Source organism: Mirounga leonina, unplaced genomic scaffold (assembly GCF_011800145.1).
Source record: "Mirounga leonina isolate KUSES-001 unplaced genomic scaffold, KU_Mleo_1.0 Mir_168, whole genome shotgun sequence".
NCBI lineage: Eukaryota > Metazoa > Chordata > Mammalia > Carnivora > Phocidae > Mirounga > Mirounga leonina.
Window position 1 is genome coordinate 19,852,197 of NW_023270426.1, and position 7,169 is coordinate 19,859,365.

Consider the following 7,169-nt stretch of genomic DNA (forward strand, 5'->3'; position numbering starts at 1 on the left):
GGCGACCCGAGCCCGGCCGAGCGCCGCCCGTGCGCGCCAGGCCCGGCGGCTCCCGGGCCCCGCGGTCGGAAGAGCGCGGCGACCGGACCGGGCAGCAGGGGACCGTGCGCGCGGCGAGGGGGCCCGCGCGGCACTTACGGGGCGGCTCGGCGGCGGCGGCGGCGGCAGCAGCTAGGTGTCCGGCCCGTGCCCTCTCGGCCGCTCGCGCCTTTTCTCTCCGCGCTCGTCGCCGGCCCGCCCGCCCGCCCGCCTCCTCGCTTCCCGCCCGCGCGCCGCGCGCTCGCGCCCTCCGCCCGGCTCCGCTGCCGAGTGAACTGGAACCAGTCGCCGCGGCCCCGGGCTTCCCACAATGCACAGCGCGCCGCTCGTCACATCCCATGCCGTCCCCGCGCGTCCGGCCGCCCCTCCCGCGCCCCCCGCGCGCCCCGGCCTTGACCCCGGCCCCGCGGCTGCGCGCGCCACGGCCTCCGCGCTCCGCCGGCCGCCCCGAAGCCCTGCCCACGGGCACCCCGCCTCGAGGCTGGACGCCAGACGCAGCGTCGGGCCGAGCCCGGGCGCGCCCTGAGCCCAGCGCTCGGAAGGGGTCTGGTCCCCCGCAGAGGCGCTTCTCCGGCGCGCCCCCCAGCCCCTGTGTCTCCAGCGACACTTACTGAGCACCTACTGTGTGCCCGAGCTCGGGACTGTAGCCGACTCAACCCTGGAAGCCTTCCCGTTAATCCGGGGAGGGGGAGGCGTAATTGCTGTTACCAGCGAGCAACGCAGACCTCCCGCGCACCTCAGAACTTGCCGCTGTCTTTTGGTGCAAGCCCCCTCAAGCCCTTTTCTGCTCCGTGACCAACTCCTGCGCACCCTGCTCCCCTGGGCTTCTTTACAGTGACCCCCGGAGGTCTGGACCTGCTTTGCCCGTGGAGGCGGTTAGCTACTTTGATTCAGCCAACGTTCACCACTGGACCCAAGTTGGGATTTACTGACATCAAAAGCGATTATCACACACACAGACACATTCTTTTTTTAACCGCAGACAAGCAGAAAGAGAAGGAACCCCTACAAAGCCCATCTATATATTCCTAAATTGGTTTCTTGCCCGAAGGCGTTAGTGCCCCATCCAGGGTACCTAAATAGGGGCCTTCTTTCTACTTCCTACCCTTTCCTGGCCAAATTGCCATGGGGGAAGCTACCTCAGCACCCAGCTGTGGACCAAATTTAAATAATAATACACGCCGGACCGGAAGAATTGTGAAGTTTAGTGTACCTTGCTGCAGGTGATGGGAAGAGATGAGGGAATTAATCCAAAATCGCTCCCGGATCTCAGTCTGTCCCTACAGCAGCAGTGGTAACCTCCTCCCCTCGCCATGCTGCTTTCACACTAAAAATTTGCAAAGCGGCTCAGTACGTTAAGCCTCCAACTCTTGATCTGGGCTCAGGTCATGATGCCAGGGTCGTGAGATGGAGCCCTGCCTTGGGGGCTCTGCATCGGGCGTGGAGCCTGCTTAAGAGTCTTTCCCTCAAAAAAAAAAAAAAAAAAAAAGAGTCCCTCTCCCTCCGCTCCCCACCCCCATGCTCGCTCGCTCTCTCTTAAAAAAAATAATAAAAATTGAGATATAAACTGGCATATAACAAAATTGAAGGAATGGATTGACCAGATACATTTATGGGTTGCAATATGATTACCACTTCTATTACGTCACATAATTATTTCTCTTTGTAGTAAGAACACACTAGTCCTTGGCCACTTCAGAGACACTTCTGCATCAGGGCCTTTGCACTTCCTCTTCCTCATCTTGGAACACTTCCCCCCTCCCCCATCTGCATGGCTTGCTCCTTCAGGTCTTTGCTTAAATGTCACCTTCTCGGGAGGCTTTCTCTAAAATTTGAAACCCCACCCCATCTTACACTCTTCCCCTTCCCTGCCTTATTTTTCTCCATAGCATTTACACTATCTGACATGTCAACTCTTTAGCCTCTTGTCTTTATTTCCCTACTGGATTTCAAACTCCTAGAGGGCAGGGATTTTTGACTGTTTTGTTCACTGCTTAACCTTCATCACCCACATTGGTGTATGGCACTAAGTATGACCTCAGTGCTTAACTGGATCAATGAATACATGAATGGCTTGTATTGGACGCTGCTTTGCAAACTTTTTTTTTTTTTCATTTTTTATTTTTCAACCCTGAGATCATGACCTGAGCTGAAATCAAGTCAGACACTTAATCGACTGAGCCACCTAGGCACCCCATATCTCAATTAAAAAAAAAAAAGGAATAGTGAGTGTGAGGTTGGAGTGAAATGAGTTAAGGGGAGAGTAATAGGAGATGAAACTGGAGAAATGAGTATTCTTTGTGTCCCCTGTGAAAGCATTAAGGATGTGTGAGACTCCCTCAGGGAAGTTACAGAGGGGTGTCAGGGAAGATGCAGAGACCGCCTGTCTTGTTGCTTTGTCCTTCCCTGGGTTCTTGGGCAGGTGCCTCAGTTTTGCAGGGGTCAGCCACCAGATGAGGCTTCTGTGGGCTGCAGCAAGTCAGGATGCCAGACTTTATTTATTCAATCAACAAGCACTTGCTGAGCAACTGCTTTGTGCCAGGCCCATGCAAGACTCCTTCCCAGAGAAGGAAACCTTCTAGGTGTGTTGCCACACTATCTAGACCCTGGTCCAAAATGTAGAAGGTACTCCCGGAAACCTTAACAAGAGACAACATTGGGGCTGAAGAGAAGGCCAGGCCTGTGTGGAGAGGGGGAGGCTCCTACAGCCTGCTGGTGTCCTGGCAGCAGACAAACCTGAGGCTTCTTCTTCCCCAGGTCCTCAGTGATGGCCAAGGCCAGACGCAGAGGATGACTGTCCAACAGATCCTAATCTACAACCCTAGGAGGCCAAGAAGTAATTCATTCACGCCCACCCCAGCATCAGTTCTGTCTCAGTGAAGAGCATGTATGCCCCATAATTTCACCCTCACCGCAGGCAGGCTGTTTCTCATACATTTCCATTCTCATTTTACAGATAAGGACACTATAGATTCTGGAAGCCAAGAAATCTGCCTGAGATCACAGAGAGGGCAGGCACTGGGGTTCAAGCCCAGGTTCACCCAGGCCCTGAGTTTTTGTGACTCAGTCCTGAAGGACCCCTTCTGGGGGTTTGGTTTCCTCTCTGTGCCCATCCGGGCTTCCATGTCCCCCAATGCAGAGTGGGTCTTTTTGTCCCCACTCAGCCCCACACCACCATCCATGGGTTAGAGTCTATACCCCCCCAAGAGGTGATCTCAATGCCATCCCACCCCCAATACCACCCTACAGTACACTGTTCTCGTAGAACTCACTAGCAGTATTGTCCCCCACAGCTGTTCAGGCAGAGGCCCTCTCTCCTCCTCTCTCCAGAAGGCTCCACCTTTTCTCTCTCTCTTCTCTCCTCCTTATTTCGTATGCCCTGTTCTTTCACCTCCTCGGTGACCTGTCCCCTCACCTAATCTGGCTCAGGGGGTTTCACCAGCCTTTTCCCCTCCAATTGCAAAATAAATGCATGTCTACAATGTGGAACCTGGAAAATAAAAATGCGCAAAATATAAAAATCTCCTTAGTACACCACTAGGAGAGAAGCACGGCTCTTCTTCCAGCTCTTGTATCCATATCTACTTAATATTAAATGTATTTGGGTTTCTACTGCATTTACTGCTTGTCACCAGCTTCTCAAGCTTAACGGTCTTTTATGAATATGACTGTGGTCAGTCATTGTTTCAATAGGTAGTTATTCTACAATAGCCGTTCTCAAACTATTTGGGTTCAAAACACTTTTATCCTCTTAAAAATTAGTGAGGACTCTGAAGAGCTTTTGTTTGTGTAGGTTGTAGCTATCAAAATCTGCTTTATTAGAAATTAAAACAGAAAAATTTAAATATTTATTAATTTATTAATTTTTAAATATACAAAAATATATAAATAATGTATTTGTATGAAAAACTATTATATTATCTAAACAAAAAAGGAGTAAAAATAGCATTGTTTTGCAACTATTCCTTAATGTCTGATTTAATAGACGATAGCTAGATATTGATAGCTATATGTATTTGGGGGAAAAGTAGAGGATTTTAGTAGCCTCCTCAGATTCTTTTGTATGTTCTTCTTTGATATTACACCAAAAGTCAAGAAGTAGTAGTTTTTTAAAGGTTAATCGCTATGCAGAATATGAAACTGATCAATAAACTCGGTAACATAAAAGTCCATTAATCTGTCTTATATCTTGAATGGATGTTTTAGCCATGCATGATCTGGTAAAATCACACATTGGTCATTTGAGAAATTGTTGTTTCAATGGAGTTGTATAGCTCTTCTTACCTTCCAAATATGAGCACCTTTCATTGTAGAATATCAGAAAATCACATTCCTTAATATCAGCACTGATACCATCAAAAGACTCTAAAGTATTGTTAAGTTGTAAAGCTTATCGCAGCAAAATACAAGGATCCTAAAACTGTAATTTTTGCTTGAAAGTTCAAATTTATCATTGGCAACATAATGTTAGTTACTTTCCTTGAAGTGACAGGTTCATTTTGTGCATTTTCAAGAAAATGCCTAGCACATACAGGAAACTATATTATGATCTCTGTGGGCCTTAGGCATTTTGCATTCATTGGGCCCTTCCTCCGTTAAAAAAAATAAAATAAAAAAATAAAATAAATAAACCAAAACCAAACAAAAAAAATCCAAACAAAAAACCTGCATTGATATAAAGACAAATATATTAACACTAGATATTAAAATTGTGCCTTATGGAGAATTCGGCCCTGCACATAACCAGGTCTAAACAACCGTAGTTAGTCAATCAGGCCCAACTTCTCCATCAGGAACATTGCTGAGGCTCACAGGACTTTATGGGTCCACAGAAACATTTTCTTTTAAAATGAGAAAAAGAAAATGCAAGTTAATTCTTTTAGATAGAAGAAAATATTTTAATTTATAATATTACTATATCTTTATACCAGCATGGTCATAAAATGTAATTTTTATATGTTTTATACAGAGAAAAGGATTCACAAAGGCAAAGTCCTACAGGCCAATGAAAGTATAAGCAAGGCCCTGTGGTCAGTCATTGTTTCAAGTACAAATGGTGTCTGGTGTAAAAAACAGCTAAGTTAGCTCACAACTTAATCACACTAAGGCTCTTCCTCAAGGCAACCGTCATAGTTTGTAATATGGTGAAGTGCTTTATCCAGGCTTCTCATTTGGTCACCTAGAATGTTTAGAAATGTGTCCTAAAGGATCAAGATTCAATTTTTTAAATACTTTTTATTGCTTCGTCAAGGACATTCTCTTTTTTTTAAGATTTTATTTATTTTTTGAGAGAGAGAGACACAGCAAGAGAGGGAACACAAGCAGGCGGAGTGGGAGAGGGAGAAGCAGGCTTCCCACGGAGCAGGGAGCCCGATGTGGGGCTCAATCCCAGGACCCTGGGATCATGACCTGAGCTGAAGGCAGACGCTTAATGACTGAGCCACCCAGGCACCCCGTCATCAAGGACATTCTTAAGGGAAACATTTTTTTTTTTCTGCAAGTGCTTGGCAATAAAGAACAGAATGATTATCAGTGCAATTTGGTGCCCTTGCTTATCTCTACTAAGTCACCAACAGTTCTACCCACTATTGTGTTTGCATCATTGGTGCAAAGATCAAGACAGTGAAATGTCTAAACAATGTCTTAGTATTATCATGAGAAGCTTTGACTTTGTGGACCCCCTGGAAAGGGTGTCAGTGACCTTCGGGGCCCTGCAGACGCTATTTTCTGAACCACTGTTCCAAACATCCTGGGACTGTCCCATCGTTTGTTTAACAGTTTCCTTACTTTTTTTTTTTTCCCTAGGCTGATTCCAGCTCTATTTTAAAGACACAATGACTCCCCTTAGAGATACATCATTGTGCACATCTGACTGTTGAGGATAAATTCTCACAAGTCGAACTGCTGCAACAAGGAGCCCCAGCTTGAAGCCTTAACACGGGCAGCCAAATGGCCCTCCAGGGAAGGCGGGACAGGGTGTCCCAGTGGGCAGGCCTGAACATTCCTGTATTCCCCAGCACCTCTTTGCCCTACCCTGAATGTTCTCCAAGACCTCTGATGATCTGAGAGTCAAACAGTGGGGGTCACTCTTTCCCTTGGTTTACCTTGATCTTGTTTGTGGAAGGGCAGTGAATGAGTCTCCAGTAAATTCCTAAGCTTTTGATCAACACATATCACACTAAGAAGAGTGTGTGTGCACTCGAGGGAGTTGGGGGGGGGGGCATCCCAGGAAAGAAAGCCTCTGGTAAACCTCTCCCCCACCATCGTCTGCCCCCACAAATGGACAGATGGGCTCTTTTCCATGGAGCAGGTGTATTTGTCATCTCTGTTGGCTGGAGCCTTTCCTCCTTACTTGATTACTTCAGAGATAAGTTCTCTCTTTGATCTGCAACTGGTGGCAAATATCTGACACTTTCTCTTGTTTTCAACAACCCACACCCCATCTCATCTTTGTTAAGCGTTTTTTTTTTTTTTAAAGATTTTATTTATTTATTTGAGAGAGAGAATGAGATAGAGAGAGAGAGCATGAGACGGGGGAGGGTCAGAGGGAGAAGCAGACTCCCCGCCGAGCAGGGAGCCCGATGCGGGACTCGATCCCGGGACTCCAGGATCATGACCTGAGCCGAAGGCAGTCGCTTAACCAACTGAGCCACCCAGGCGCCCCTTTGTTAAGCGTTTAATGTCCTTCTCCAAGAAGAGTACAGGTGAATATTTACCCTCAGTGAGGTATCACAAAGGGGCTGAGGAAAACCATCCTAGGGTGTATGTCAGAAAGAAGAAGGGCTGTATTCCCTTTTTCTGGGCATCTCTAGATTTAATATCCTTTCCCTGAAGTTAGTGCTGAATTGAAAATTTAGACAATCTGTAGAGCAGTGGTCTTCAAAGTGTGGTCCATGGACCACTGGGGGGTACCTGAGACACTTTAATAGCATCTGCGCGTCACAGGTACTTTCATAATAATGCTAAGACCTTGGGGCGCCTGGATGGCTCAGTCGTTAAGTGTCTGGCTTCTGCTCTGGTCATGATCTCAGGGTCCTGGGATCGAGTCCCACATCGGGCTCCCTGCTCGGCGGGAAACCTGCTTCTCCCTCTCCCACTCCCCCTGCTTGTGTTCCCTCTCTTGCTGTGTC

The 7,169-nt window shown here is 47.5% G+C and overlaps 1 protein-coding gene across 4 annotated transcripts in view; it reads right to left on the minus strand.

Moving 5' to 3' along the window:
• Nucleotides 1–261, minus strand: part of LOC118016660 (core histone macro-H2A.1) — an 83,081-nt gene extending 82,820 nt beyond the window's left edge. For 3 of the 4 annotated variants that reach the window (XM_035014171.1, XM_035014172.1, XM_035014170.1), the window contains exon 1: nucleotides 139–245. The gene's annotated coding sequence lies outside the window, so the exon portion shown is untranslated. Of the gene's footprint in view, nucleotides 1–138 lie in introns of all 4 variants that reach the window. The other variant, XM_035014173.1, reaches the window with a different exon arrangement.
• Between the last annotated feature and the right edge of the window lie 6,908 nt (nucleotides 262–7,169).